Source organism: Petaurus breviceps, unplaced genomic scaffold (assembly GCF_028583685.1).
Source record: "Petaurus breviceps papuanus isolate PSGF00001 unplaced genomic scaffold, PetGlider_PUasm1.0 77, whole genome shotgun sequence".
Classification (NCBI taxonomy): Eukaryota; Metazoa; Chordata; class Mammalia; order Diprotodontia; family Petauridae; genus Petaurus; species Petaurus breviceps.
In genome coordinates, this window is record NW_027186492.1 from 2,530,113 (window position 1) to 2,545,945 (window position 15,833).

General features: G+C 40.4%; 1 pseudogene; it reads right to left on the bottom strand.

Annotated features, from left to right (window-relative positions):
- Positions 1 to 1,767: 1,767 nt before the first annotated feature.
- Positions 1,768 to 1,867, bottom strand: LOC138175547 (U6 spliceosomal RNA; annotated as a pseudogene).
- Between the last annotated feature and the right edge of the window lie 13,966 nt (positions 1,868 to 15,833).

A 15,833-nucleotide genomic window follows, 5' to 3' on the forward strand; every position in this document is an offset into this window, starting at 1 on the left:
TCCTTGGAAGGAAAGCTATGGCAAATCTGGACAGTATATTAAAAATTAGAGCCATAACCTTGCTGACAAAGGTCTGAATAGTCAAAGTTATTTTTTTTTTCTAGTAGCAATGTGTGGTTGTAAGAGCTGAACTATAAGGAAAGCTGAGCACTACAGAATAGAACATTTTCAAATTGTGGTGCTGGAGAAGACTTTTGAGAGCCCCTTAGACAGCAAGGAGATCAAATTAATCAATACTTAAATTAGTTCAGGCTATTCACTGGAAGGTCAAATACTGAAGCTGAAGCTTAAATACTTTGACCACATAATGAGAAGACAGGACTCATTGGAAAAGATCCTGATGTTGGAAAAGTTTGAAGGCAAAAGGAAAAGGGGACAGCAGAGGATGAGTTAGATAGATAATGTCATGGAAACAACAAACATGAGCTTGGACAGACTTCAGGAATTGGTGGAGGATAGAGGACCTGGTATTTTATGGTCCATGGGGTCACAAAGAGTCAGACACAACTGAATGACTAAAGAACAACAAATATACATATGTGTGTGTGTGTATACACACACACATATGTGTATATAAATGTATGTATAATACTTATATGTGTACATATTGGTAGAATATAAGTTTCTTGAAGGTAGGGAGAGTTTCATTTTTATCTTTGTATCTTTAGCATTCTTTTTTTTTTTTTTTTTTGCCTTTTGGAGGGCAATTGGGGTTAAGTAACTTGCCCAAGGTTACACGGCTAGTGTTTTTGTGTGGGTGTTGAGTGTCCGAGGTCACAGTTGAACTCGGGTCCTCCCGACTCTGGGGTGGGCGCTTTACTCACTGCGCCACCTAGCTGCCCCTTTAGCATTCTTAATAGATGCTTGTTGATTGGCTGACTGATTGATTGAGCCAGACTGATGGACACTAACTACAATTAGGTCATAGGACCTCGAGAGATCCTCTTCCAGTACATACTAAGGTCCAGTTCACCCAGAGTAGAATGTCTTTTTCTCTTTCTGAATGACTTGTGCTCCCACATCATTCCCTGATCACTATCAAAGCCTCAGAAACTCTTAAAAAAAAAAAAAACCAAAACCATGTATTATCTTTTGTTTTTCTTTCATTTATATTTCTCCCAGTATCCTTCCTCTTCCTTTCTCCCAGAGATCCATCCCATATAACAAAGGATACACTTTAAAAGTTAAAAAAATACTAGGAAGAAAAGGAAAAAAATCAGCAAAATAGTTCAATACATCAAAAAAAAATCTGAAAATATTTACAATGTCTGAGAACTATGAACCTTCCACCTCTACAAAAGTGTAGAAGGAAATGTATTCTCTTATCTCTTCTTTGGAATTGCAACATTTACTTTTGATTGTTTTATGGTTGTTCTTTTAATTTACATTGTTATTATTATTATTACCTATCTTGTTTTCTTGTTTCTTGCTTACTTCACTTTACATCAATTCATACAGATCTTTCCATGCTTCTCTGTATTCATCACACACATCATTTTTTACAACATGTTAATATTTTATTACATCCATGTACCACAATTTACTTTGCCATTACCCAATTGATATATATCTACTTTGTTTCTGATTCATTGCACAAAAAATGCTGCTAATTTTTTTTTTGGTGCATCTGGGGACTTTCTTATTATTTATGGCCTCTAATCTCAGTCCCAGAAACTCTTTTTTTAAATTAAATTAATTTTTTTTAAATCACAGACTTTTGGGGGTTTTTTTAAGTCCAAATTCTCCCCTTCCTCGAACCCTATTCAATAAGAAGGTGAGAAAAACACAAATTTGCATGCTCTTTGCTCAAGGGCCATGCTAATCTTTGTATCATTCCAATTTTAATATATGCTCTGCCAAAGAGAGCACAGTCCCTGAAATTCTGCCTGCGATCCAATTAGCATTACCCATGAGGCATCATGGCTCCTAAAGGGCTCCCAAACAGAACTGGTACTAGGGACACAGGGTACAGAGATAACCTGTAGTCCTGCCTCCTAGTCTTGGGACAGAAGGCTAGGGTTGGAAGCAGCATCATATTATGTAAAGAGTACCTTATTTAAACTCAGGAGGATTTAGGTTCAACTCCCATTGATATAACAAGTCTATCATTTACAAACCACATAGTTCTAGATATGTCATTGGTGGCATGCACAGTGAAAAGAGGTACTCTTTTTTTTTTTTAATTAAGCAATCAGGGTTAAGTAACTTGCTCAAGGTTACACGACCAGTTATTTCTGGGTGTGGTGCTGAGTGTCTGAGCCCGGGATTCGATCTCCAGGTCGTCCCAACACTGGAGCCGGTACTCTTACTGGCTGAGCCACCTGGCCGCCCCCAAGAGGTACTCTTTTTAATTGGGGTCAGAATAGCTGAGTGCAAAGTCCAGCTCTGCCACTTACTTATATGAACCTACTCATTTACTTGTCATCTCCCCAATTAGAATGTGAGTTCCTTGAGGGCAGAGCTTGTTTTTGCCTTTCATTGAATCCCCAGTCCTGGAACATACCGCGTTTCCCCGATAATAAGACACTGTCTTATTATATTTTTTTTGACAGAAAAACACCAGAGGGCTTATTTTCAGGGGAGGGCTTATTTTAATGAACATTGACAACAATTTTAATAAACAGGTAAATGTGAACAAAAAAATGTACCTTTATTCAATAAGCAAATCACTGGGGAAGAACAGGATGACACACTCACTGCTGCAGCTCTGATTGGATGCAGCTCGGAGTGCGGCGTGCGTTTCAAGGCGGGGGGGCACGGTGCATACAGAGGGTACCGTAATGTAGCGTGTAGCGCAGGGGATCACCTTCACTACAGTAGCAATCTCAATAGGGCTTCTTTTCAGGGGAGGGCTTATTTTAGAGGAATCTTACACAGTAAGGGGAGGGCTTATTTTCGGGATAGGTCTTATTATCGGGGAAACACGGTAGTACTCTGCAGTTAAAGAATGTTTGTTGTAGGACGGCTAGGTGGCGCAGTTAATAGAACACTGGCCCTGGAGTCAGGAGGAGCTGAGTTCAAATTTGACCTCAGACACTTAACAAAAAACTAGCCGTGTGACCTTGGGCAAGTCACTTAACCCCAACTGCCCTCCCAAAAAAAAGAATGTTTGTTGTTGTGATCACTTGTAGGATTTGGGGCAAATTACTTAACTTCTCTGGGCCTCATTTTCTCCATCTATAAAATAAGTGGGTGTAACTAGATGACCTTTAAGATCCCTTCCAGTTCTAGAGCCATGATCATTTTCCATATTTATAAGATGCTGATAAAATACAGAAGTAATATAAATGCGAGCTGAGTACCCCATGGCAGACCTGGAAAACCTATAGTGGATCTCTCTGTTTTGCTGCCCCATCTACCGCTTAGTTCATCCCAAGCTCTTGGCAAGTGGCCCACCCCATGCTAAGGAGGTAAGTAAGTGGGCCCTGCAGCTCTTGCTAGGGGAGGAGTCGGGGTTGGATGTGGAGGGATCCCTTTGTTATAGACCTTGCCCTATGACGGATACTAGTCCCTGGTTCTCCCCATGCTATTTGAAAGGAGGAATCCAGGCCTTTTCTCTCTGAGTTCATAACAAGAAAAAGTCTGGCTCTGAGCTCCTACCCCAGTTTGAGGTCTATTTGCATCTGTGGCCCTGCCAGAGCCTCAACCCCTGTAGCATGCCCAGGTGGCTGGCGCTGGGTGTTGCCAGCAGAGTCTGGAGGAGGATGAGGTCCGTGAGGCACATAAATAAATGAGAGGGACAGAAACAGCAGCTGGCAGCCCATCACCTCTCAGGCAGTCATGCATACCTGAGGCCAATGGGGTGCACAGTGACTGAGAACAAAATGGACAATTAATTAAACAAACTGCTGGTAGGTAAGAAAGGCAGCACAGCCAGGAATGGGCAGTGGATGGCAGAACTTTTGGCCAGGGCCAAAAATAAATCCAGAGTGTGGGGGATGTCAAATGAAGCTTCTGTTTGCATCAGTATGGTAAACATGAATGAATGAATGAAAAAACATGAAATTGTGCACTATGTACCAAGCATTGTGTTAAATGCTAGAAATACAAATACAAGCACAAAATAAAGACAGTCCTTGCCCTTCAGGAGTTTATATTCTAATAGGGGAAGACAACATACATAGTGAAAGTTCAAGAAGGTCTCTTTGGTATAGAATGTTGCTAGGATGAGAATGGAGACCCGGGGGTGCACTGGAGCCAACTTGAACATGCTCCAGGGAGCTGGTTCTTAAATTTTCAGGGCAAGCATTTACACCTCAGAAATCAGTAAACACTACACATCAGGACTCAATTTATTGTATTGTTTATTGTCAATACTTTTTAAGGATGGAGAATACAGGTAAAAGCATTGTTGGTGGAGTTGTGAACTGATCCAACCATTCTGGAGAGCAATTTGGAACTATGCCCAAAGGGCAATCAAACTGTTCAAATCCTTTGATCCAGCAATATCACTACTAGGTCTATATCCCAAAGAGTCCATAAAAAAGGGAAATGGGTCTACATGTACAAAAATATTTATAGTTCTTTTTTGTGGTGGCAAAGAATTGGAAATTGGAGGGATGCCCATCAATTGGAGAATGGCTGAATAAGTTGTGGTATATGAATATAATGGAATACTGTCATGCAATAAGAAATGATGAGCAGATGATTTCAGAAAAACCTGGAAAGACTTACATGGACTGATGCTGAGTGAAGTGAACAGAATCAGGAGAACATTATATACTATAAGAGCAATATTGTTCAATGAGTAACTTTGACAGACTTAACTCTTTTCAGCAATGAAAAGATCCAAGACAACCAACTCCAAAATACTCGTGATGGAAAACATTATCCACATCCAGAAAAAGAACCAGTGGAGTCTGAATGCAGACTGAGGCATACTATTTTCACTTTATTTTTTTCCTTTTGTTCTGAAACTCATGTTCCACAACATGACTAATATGGAAATGTTTTCCATGATTACACATATAAAAACTATATTGAACTACTTATTGTCTTAGGAAGGAGGGAGGGGAAGGAAAAAGAGAGGGAGAAAAATTTGGAACTCAAAATCTTAATTAAAAATGAATGTTAAAAAAAAACAAAAAAAATTGGGGCAACTAGGTGGAGCAGTGAATACAGCACCGGCCCTGGAGTCAGGAGGACCCGAGTTCAAATCCAGCCTCAGACACTTAACACACACATAAAAAAAAACAAAAACTAGCCATGTGACCTTGGGAAAGTTGCTTAACCCCAACTGCCCTCCAAAAAGCAAAAAAAAAAAAAATCTTTAAAGAAAGAATACAGATTAAACTTAAAAGTCTATAATGTAAAAAAAAATTCCCCCCAAAGAACTGGCTGTTAAATATTTATCAGCACACCAATGGAGGGAAGTAGATTGACATTCCCTTCCAGGAACAATAGCAGAGTTGATTTGATTATGGTTTCAGAACTGGAGAGTGAGAGCAAGTGGGATAGGGATGGGGGAGGAAAGAAGAAGAAATGTGTATTTCAACAAAGTGTCTCAACAGTGTAGTAGAAGACGAAAAAAAACCCCAACATTAAAAGCCAATGAAAAATTGCATCCATTTAGTTTTTACTCTAAATGGAAAAATTTCCTGGTTAGGACTCTTTATGTCACCAGCCTATGTTTAGCAGATTTTGTGCTGTTCATCCTTCTGATGTGTCTGGCCTCAGTTACTTTAGATAGGATCTGAACTAGAGATACCTTAAAGTCCTGTCCAGATTGAACATCCTGGGAATGGCTGACTAAATCATGTTTATAGAGTTACCCAAGGGTTCCTGCTGAAAGGTCTGTCTCTTTCTCCATCCTCCCCGCACCCCCATCTCGAAAACACCCTCACTCTTCTTCCGCATAGCCTGAAATTCCCACCTTCGGAACCCCTTCTTCAAATGAAGTCATAAAAGTATTTCATCGTGATCAAATGTGAAAGACTCAGCTACTCTGATCAAAATAATAATCCAAGACAATTCCAAAAGACCCACGATGAAAATGCAATCCACCTCCAGAGTGAGAACTAATGAACTCTGAATGCAGATTGAGGCATACTTTTTTCACTTTACTTATTTTTCTTGTGGAGTGTGTGTGAGTGTGCGTGTGTATGTGTTCTTTTGCAATATGACTAACATGAAAATGTCTTGCATGACTTCTGATGTATAGTCGATATCCCATTGCTTGCTTTCTCAATGGGCAGGGAAGAGGCAGGAGGTGGGGAGAGAATTTAGAATTCGAAATTTTTTTTAAATGAATGTTAAAAAAATTTACATGTAATTGGAAAAGATTTAACAAAATATATAATACTCAATCATACCAATTGGTTAATTGATTACAGTTATATTAAGGGGCCAAAAACCTTAGAATTTTAAAATTTAAAAAGTATTTCATCAGCATTCCAAAGCCTTGCTACAAGTCTCCTTTTCTTTTTTCTTTTAAATTTGGAAGGGCTTTAAGTCAATAATCCAGTCAGCATGGATTTGTTTATTTGTCAAATTACTTAGCCTCTGAAAGCAAAGTCATGAGGAAATGGGGTAAATTTGGACATGGGGAAGGGTCTGGCCCTTCCCCAGGCTGCCTGGGGAGCTTAGACCTGGAGGGATACAAGGGCCTTAAAGGAGAGCTAGTAAGGGAGGGTGCTGGGAGCTTAAAGGAATATGGAGGAGACACAAAAATTAAAATTAGCCTCTTTCATAATTTTGCCCAGGGACAGCCCTGGGTATCAGGAAATTGGCAGAGGACTTGTTGAACGTTGACTGCTTGACTGTTCCAATTCCTGAGGATAGAGTTATTTTAGGAGAAAAGGAAGGAGCTCCTCTGCTCTAGATGGACCAGAGATAGCTGGGAAGTCAACTTCCTGGGGTGGGGCGGGGAAAGATTGTTCAGGTATGCAGCTGTGATCGTAGGATGAGTGCTCAAAGGAACCACAGAAGGCATTTAGCCAAACCTTTCATTTTATAGATGAGAAAAATCATCTGTAAAATGACCCAGCTCCTTTGACTCTATGTCCAATGTTTTTTTCCATTACACCTTTCTCACTAGCCAACACCTCATTCTATACCTGGTGATCTCCCATCATTGGGAATGTTGATACTCTACTAGGGCAGTCCTCAGAGTCCTCACATGTTTGAATGAGTATAAAAGGGAGGATAGTTTCCTGATGCCAGAACCTAAGACAATGTGACATCATAGTAACAACTGACATTAACATAATAAAGCTACAGATATATATAAAAAATCTCTTGCTTGGTCTTCCCCACAATTCTATGAGATAATTGCAATAAGAATTATCATTCCCATTTTTACAGATGAAGAAATTGAGTCTGAGAGAGGTTATGTAACTTGTTTAGGATCAAGCAGCTAATATTTGAAGCAGGATTTGAACTGAAGTCTTCTTGACTCAAAACACAACCTTTTCTCCTCTATTCCACGTTACCTCTCATAGTTGAGACATCTAGGTGGCATAGGGGATACAATGCTGGACCAGGTAACAGGTCATTAGGAAGGCTTGAGTTCAAATCCAGTGACCCTAGGCAAGACACTTAACTTTTCCCTCAGTTTCCTCATCTATAAAAAGGGGATGATAATAATAGTACCTACATCCCAGGGTTTTTATAAAGTCAAACTAGTTTGGCCACCTTACTGGAAGGTATTACAGTGGTCTTATCTGAGAACTTATAAATCATTAAAAAACTAATAATAGGGGTAGCTAGGTGGCACAGTGAATGGAGTCAGGAGGACCTGAGTTCAAATCCAGCCTCAGACACTTGACACACTTACTAGCTGTGTGACTTTGGGCAAGTCATTTAACGCTAATTGCCTTCTAAAAAAAAACTATTAATAAAGTACAGTGCCTGGCACATAGTAAGTGCTAAATAAATGTTAGCTATCACTAAACTCTGTTTGCCTCAGTTTCCTCAACTGTAAAATGGGGATCATAATAGCACCTACCTTACAGGGTTGTTGTGAGGATCAAATAAGATAATATTTGTAAAGTGCTCAATACAATGCCTAGCACATAGTAGGTGCTTAATAAATGTTTCTTCACTTCCCTCTCCCAGAAAAGGAAGAAAATCTCCCCTATAATTGTACCTAGAATCCCTGAAGATACTAAAGTAAAAGGCCATTGTTCCTACCATCTCTGCAGTTTTAATTACAATAACAATAATAATACCTCACATTTATATATCCTTTTAAGATCTTCAGTATTCTATTACATGTGTGATGTTTTAAAAGTTTAAGAGGCATAGTTTCTGGGTAATTATTCATTTTTATTAATAATTCTAGCATATTATCAATAAAAGGAATGGTCATTTGGCAATCTCTTTTGAGTGATGGGCTCACAGTTTATTATATGCTTTTCGAAGTGGGTGTCCTGAGGGTGGCAATCAACTCTGATTGGTTAATAATTAATGAGAGAGAAGGGATATCACAATGAGAAGTGGACCTCTTCTAAAGAGGGACAGGGGGATGTAACTGTGAATGTACCGTTTACTTCCAAATCATTCCCAGAATCAGGGGAAATCTAGACAAAGGGTCTATATCCTCCCCCCAAGCCTGAGCAGAATACAGTGGGCCGGGAGTTTCACCTTAGATCAATTTCCTTGTAGAGTTGGTAGGTTGACAAGACCTAGATTGAGGACAAGGTTAATGCTATCTGCCATCACCAACCCTGTCCTTCAGAGACTGAGCATTGAAATGAGGACGTTAGGAAAAAGGGGGCTCTCTGGATCTCCCCAAACCATTGGTCATTAATAATAATTTTTCTCACCTGGGGCATCTAGGTGGCAAAGTGGATAGATCGTTGGGCCTGGAGTCAGGAAGACTTGAACTCAAATCTGGTCTCAGACACATATTAGCTATGTGACTCTAGGCAAATCACTTAACCCTGTTTCCTCAGTTTCCTCATCTATAAAATGATCTGGAGAAGGAAATAACAAACCACTCTAGTATCTTTGCCAAGAAAACCCAAAATAGGGTCACAAAGAATCAGAGAGGACTGAAAAATTACTGAACAACAATTAATACATGATCTCATTTGATCCTCACAATAACCCCATTTTTCAAATTAGGAAACTGAGGCTCTGAGAGGCTTGACCAGAATCACATAGTTAGTGAGTAGCAGAGGCAGAACTGGACCAGGGCTTGGTTTAACCCTTTCAGAAGCAGGAGGCTCTATTGTGATCCTCTCAGACTAGAGATCCATGTGGCAAGCTAAAACCATGGCAACCTTGATGAAGGCCTGACTATGAAAAACATGTGAGGGTGCTCAGAGAGGACCCCACTGTAACACCTTCGAGGAAGGTGACAGAACTCATCTGGCTGACCCCCTTCTAACATTTCCACTGGACTGGGTCAGGATGAAGCAAATAAAGAGAAATGTGTAAGGCATCGGAGAGTTGTGTCTGGTGTGAGAGATGAGAGATGACCTAAAATGAATCATCCTCTGGAGTAAGGTGCCCTGGTCCTCTGTTATCCTCCTTCCACACTGTCTTCCCTTACTCATTAACTTACTGAGAACCAAAAAGATGAGGGTATAGAAAATGAATGGGGGGTAGATGAACAACTTCCAGATTGCTTCTATTCCACTGAATTTGGAGACCAGAGGCCCATAACTAAAGTCTGTCAGTCAGGGAGAGCCAGGATGTCTTCTGTCGTCAGCTGCCATCCAATCTCAATCCCTTCCTAGCATATAAACCCCATGAGGGCAGAGGCCTTCTATTAGATAGAAGGACCAGGAAGGTGATAAGACCCCCCTCCCCGCCCCGGTTCTGGTCTTGTTAGGGATTCGTAAGGCCAACCTAACCTGTCTTGAGACTAAAACCTCAGGGGTGGTCTTGAACTTGTCTCTTGATGTCCTTTGGACTGGAGATAAGACTGCCGGATGAGCTCCAATTATGACCAACCTCCAGTCCCCATCACCCAAGGTTAGGTCAGAACTAGACATGTTTGTAAGGATAGAAGGTAGGCTCACCAGCAGAGAATAAATGACTATTCACCCAATTGCATTCTGCTTTCGATTATCTCATTACACATGTTTCTGCCTCTCCTTTTAACATTTCACTTGCTTAGCTCCTATATTCAGACAAACATGATTTCTGCCCAGCTTGCTCCACCCTCTTTCAGCCTGGGGCCCCTAACCTCAATGACCCTTCCTCCAGAAGGGCAGTGCTGGGCCCCTTCCATGTCTATAGGGATGCCTCCTGCTGGGCCCCTCAGTCAGACACAAACACAGACTTAAAACCTCCCACTGTCTGTGGCCAAGCCTCAAGAGGCACAGAAGGCCTGCAAGGGAAGGAAATGCAGAGTCAGAGCCTAGCTTCAGGGGAGAAAGGAGAAGTTTTTTCCCAAAGCTCAGCTATACCTACTGTCCATATTAGGGCAATTGCCACAGGTCCTAGGTAGAAGTCCTCCCCACCCTGAGCTACTTAGAGAAGCAAAAAGGTACAGTAGGCACTCCCTATACCAAGAAAATAACAGATCCAGTCTTTCTCCTCTTATACCAAGGATCCATATAGGTACCTCCAGCACTGATATAAAGAACAGATGGATTTTGGAATTCCATTGGCCAATACACAAAATAATCTCTGTTCAGTGAACAGCTCCAGCATATAACCAATGAGAAATAAGATGAAGAATACAAGTAAAAGATATTATCAGTTAAAGGTAAGATAGGAAGAAAAGATGAGTTGTTCACATGATGAAAGGAAGACGTACAACCAGATTGGTATCTTCCCAATATTAGGAGAAAGCAGGGTGAATGGACCCCTTGTGGTGAGCTTATGGGTGAACATAGAGAGGAACCATACAGGATAGGCAGGTGAGAACTGGCTATCCTCTACACTGTTGGAGGAAACATGCAATTCAATGAGAGCACAGAACCATTTCAGCATTGAATGAATGAATCACATGGTGACCAGCTCTTTGACAATGAGCCACTCTGAGTTTAGGTAGTCTGGTCCTTGAATGACAGATACACAGCCTTCACTGGACCAGTGTTTGAAGTTTATTTTGCTTGATAAAACTTGCCAAAGGATATACTTTCTCCTTTTGCATAACCTTTGAGAACCTAGTGTGATTTCCACAGAGAACCAAAGTTAAGTAGGGTTAGGGGAATGGGGCTTGGATCCAGGGTGCTTTCTTTTATTAAGGATTTATTTTTTTATTCTTAAATTTTGTTTTATTTATATTTTATTTTAATTATTTATTTATATTTTATTTTTATTAATCCCCTTTTATTAAGGGCTTCGAGAGCTGCAGGTTTCCTATTCCTGGATAGTTAGTTAAAATAAGAAACTACCAATGGCCTCTTTCACATCTTAAGGGAACCTCTTTTGCCCCACCTCTGGGTGCCAAAATTACTAGTTACAACTCTGCTTCCATGTCAGGATAAGATATAGCAGTAAAATATTTTTTGTAGCGTCTTACAGTTTCATAGATCCAACAATTGTTTCTGAGAGCCTATTAACATAAAATTACATGAGCTGGTCCAGTATCTGGATGCCATTAGAACTGGGAGAAACTTTAGAGATGATCACAGAATCACAGAATTTGAGAGTTTGAAGGGACCTTAGTGACCATCTAGCATAAAGTCCTGGCTGCTCAGTGGCACAGGGGATAGAGTGTCAGGCCTGAAATCAGAAAGACTCCTCTACCTGAATTCAAATCTGGCCTCAGATACTGTGTGACCCTGGGCAAGTCACAAAACCTTGTTTGCCTCAATTTCCTCATCTGTAAAATGAGCTGGAGAAGGAAATGACAAACTACTCCAGCATCTTTTCCAAGAAAAGCCCACATGGAGTCATGAAGAGTCAAACACAACTGAACGACAAAAGAATCCCTGTACACTAAAGAAATCCACTATAACCTGTGAGACAAGTGGTTGTCCATCCTCTCTTTGTACACCTCCAAGGAGGGGACTAGATCTACCTGCTGAGATAACCACATCATACTTTCAAATAGCTCTATATATTCAGAATTTCTCCTAATGCCAAACCTCAATTTGTCTCTTTATACCTTTGAGCTCTACTGCTTCTGGCTCTGCTTTCTGGGGCCAAACAGGCCTAATCTCTCTTCCACATGATAGCCCTCATTTCATGTCAGAAGAAACTGAAGCACCCCAAATCAGTTTGGGAGATTGGGAGATTATTCTCCCTTTTGCTTCTCTCACACATTTTCAATCTCTTCCTTTCTATTACCTTCTTCCCTGATGCCTACAAACATTCTCAGGTCTTCAAGATCCTTTTTAAAAAAATCTTCTCTTGGCTGTCATCCCACCAAGCTTTGTTCTATATCTGCTCTCTCCAAAATTCCTAGAAAGAGTAGCTTTTAATCATTAAAAGTAAACATAGGGGCGGCCAGGTAGCACAGCGAGTAAGAGCACTGGCTCCAGTGTCGGGATGACCTGGAGATCTAATCCCGGGCTCAGACACTCAGCACCACACCCAGAAATAACTGGCTGTGTAACCTTGAGCAAGTTACTTAGACCCGATTGCTTAAAAAAAAAAAAGTAAACATAAAAGTACATTTTATCACTCACAGCAAACTTAAAAAAAAAAAGAATGGCTCCCTATTGCCTATAGTATTGAAGAAAGCATGTGGTGGCAAACAATTGGAAATTGAGGGAATGCCCATCAATTGGGGAATGACCGAACAAGTTGTGGTATATGAATGTAATGGAATACTATTGCGCTATAAGAAATGATGAGCAGAAAGATTTCAGAAAAACCTGGAAAAAGTTATGTGACCTGATGCAAAGTGAAATTCTCAGAACCAGGAGAATATGGTTCACAATAACAGCAACATTGTGTGATGATCAGCTATGAATGACTTAGCTCTTCTCAGCAATACAAATGATCTTAGACAATCCCGAAGGACTCACTCATTATAGAAAATGCTATCCATACCTAGAGAAAGAACTGATGGAATCTGAATGCAGCTCAAAGCATACTATTTCCACTTTCCTTACTTTATTTTGTGTTTTATCCCCTTTCAGTCTATTTCTTCTTTCACAACATGATTAATATGGAAATATATTTTACATGATTGCGCATATACAATCTATATTAAATTACTTACCATTTTAGGGAGGGAGGAAGGGAAAAAATGTGGAACTAAAATTTTTTTTAATGAATGTTAAAAATTGTCATTACACCCTGAAATCAGGAGGACCCAAGTTCAAATTCGAGTTTAGACAATTACTAGCTGTGTGACCCTGAGTAAGTCACTTAACTCCAATTGCCTCCCCCCCAAAATTGTCTTTACATGTAACTGGAAAAATAAAATACTATTTTTAAAAAAGGACTAAAACACAAATTCCTTGTTAACTTAACATTTAAGGCCCTTCACAATCCAGCTTCCACCTAGCTTTCCAGTTTTAATTCACATTATTCCCCTTTAGTGGCTCCAATATATTCCAGCCAAATTGGTCTATTGTTTGTTCCCATGAACTGGACATGTTCTCTCCAGCCTCCACAGGCCTTCTGTGTAATACCTCTTTCCTGCAAAGCCCAGCTCATGTGGCACCTCCTCATGAAGTCTTTTCTGATCTGAAAGGTTTCTCACACTCCTCAGATTTTCTTAGGACACTTAGTATGGACCTCTCCTTCATCCTCATCATGGCCTACCTTGTATTCTCCTCTGTTTTTGTTGTTGAGTCCTTTCAGTCTTGTCCAACCCTTTGTGACCCCATTTTAGGGTTTTCTTGGCAGAGATACTGCTGTGGTTTGCCATTTCCTTCTCTAGTTCATTTTACAGATGAGGAAACTAAGGCAAACAGAGTCAAGTGACTTGCCCACAAACCCATAGCTAGTAAGTGTCTGAGATATGAACTTAGGAAGATGAGTCTTGCTGACTCCATGCCCAGTGCTCTATCCACTGTGCCACCCAGCTGCCCATTCCAGAAATATGAAGCTAAAATAATGATGTCTCTATCCTCAAAGGGGTTTACATTCTGTTTAAATTAAATTGACTAGAATTTTTAAATTGCATTTATTGAGCTCTTCTGGTTACTATAGTTTCTTCATTCTTCTCTCCAAGTTGGATATAGTACATTCTTTACTAGAAACTTACTCCAGTCAGGGCTAAATCGATGTTGTAACTACTATCTTCATAGCTTATACAACCTAGCATACCCCTTTTCTTAGTAACACTGCTGTTCAAGTGATTCATGATGAGCTTGTGGTTTTTTATGACCCCTAGATCCCTCTGTCATACATACCACATAGGATGAGAAAATACTATATATATATATGTATGTATGTATATATATATGTATATATATATATATATATACACATTGTGTGTGTGTGTATGTGCCTATAGATAGTATGCAATTTGTGCTCTGGAAATACTCACCACTCAGAGAAGCTTCATGAAAGGTAAGGTGCTCTATATAGACAATCCTAAGCTTAAGGATACAAAAGTGACTACATTGAATAAAAAAAGAGGAATTCAACTTCCTGTAGAATCCCTGTAGGCCACCGTTGCCAGATACAACTGTGCAGCAGCCAGCAACCCCCAGTCCTGAGTTAATGCATCTTTTCACCCTTCACCTCCCTTCCTCCTGGCAACACAAGTTTGCTTTTGCTTATTATTCCTTCTTTTCATTGGCTTTTCCACTTCCAGACGCCCCATCCTTGGTGAATTTGGCAAGTAGCTACTGTTCTGATTGGCTGATATGTTGCTGGGGGAAAGTCCAGCATAGTGATGCTCCTTTCCCAGATGTGGACTCCATCTGGCTCTGAATGAAAGCCTCTCCCCTCCCCACTCTTGACCTATCTCCCCATCCCCCTCTCCCTGCCCCCCACTATTCCCTCCCACTCTTATAGTTTCACAGTAAACAAATGGTCAGTGAGCTCCTGGGAAACCCAAACAGAGGTTTTCATCTTTAAAAGATGTATCTTTTAAGAGCACTAGCATTTTCTATAATCTATGTTGATAAAGTTGAGAAATGGGAGTTTCCCAGCCCTCTCTTGAGGCCTGACTTTACATTTAGATGGAGTAGACAGCTGCCCACATATTTTAAAATAAAAGACTCCTATTCCTATTAGCTTGACTGGGTGCCTGAATTACCACTATTAGAGATCGAGTTCCTGAGATTAAGGCATTACGTTTCCTTCTTGAAGAAGTCTCCTGTTAAAAAAAAAAAAAAGAATACCTCTGGAGGAGAACATGCGGAATCTTTATCAGAAGGAATTTATTAGGTTGTTGTCTAATGTGACACTTAGCTGAAAATCAGAAACAAGGTGGTTAAATTTTCATGAAATACTTTGCTGCAGTGGGGAGCGTGGCAGACTTAAATTCAGGGAGACCTGAGTTCAAATTCTCCCTCTGATACCAGATATCAGTGTGACTCTCGGTTAGTCACACAAACTCTTTGAGCTTCTGTTTTCTCCTCTGTAAAATGGGGGTAATAATAGCACCTACCTCAAAAGCAATGGGGATGCTAGAAATGGTTCCCACCAGCAGGACTTATTGTTAAATTTGCTGTGTGAGAGTTTATATATCTGAAATGGAAATGCTACAAAAAGGGACTTGATTTGTTGTTTTGTTAATTGTCTTGACTTGGGAAAGTGATGGAGATAAACAATAATAATGCAGATTAAATTTACAAATGTGTCAAGTGTACTTCTCCCCCCACTCCCAGAGAGCTGCTTGTTAAATCTTTACCAGAACACCCCTTCTGGTAGGGTTATTGTGAGGCTCAAGTGATACTATAAGAAAAAGCAGGGCGGCCAGGTGGCTCAGCGAGTAAGAGCACCGGCTCCAGTGTCAGGATGACCTGGGGATCAAATCCGGGCTCGGATACTTAGCACCACACCCAGAAATAACTGGTCAT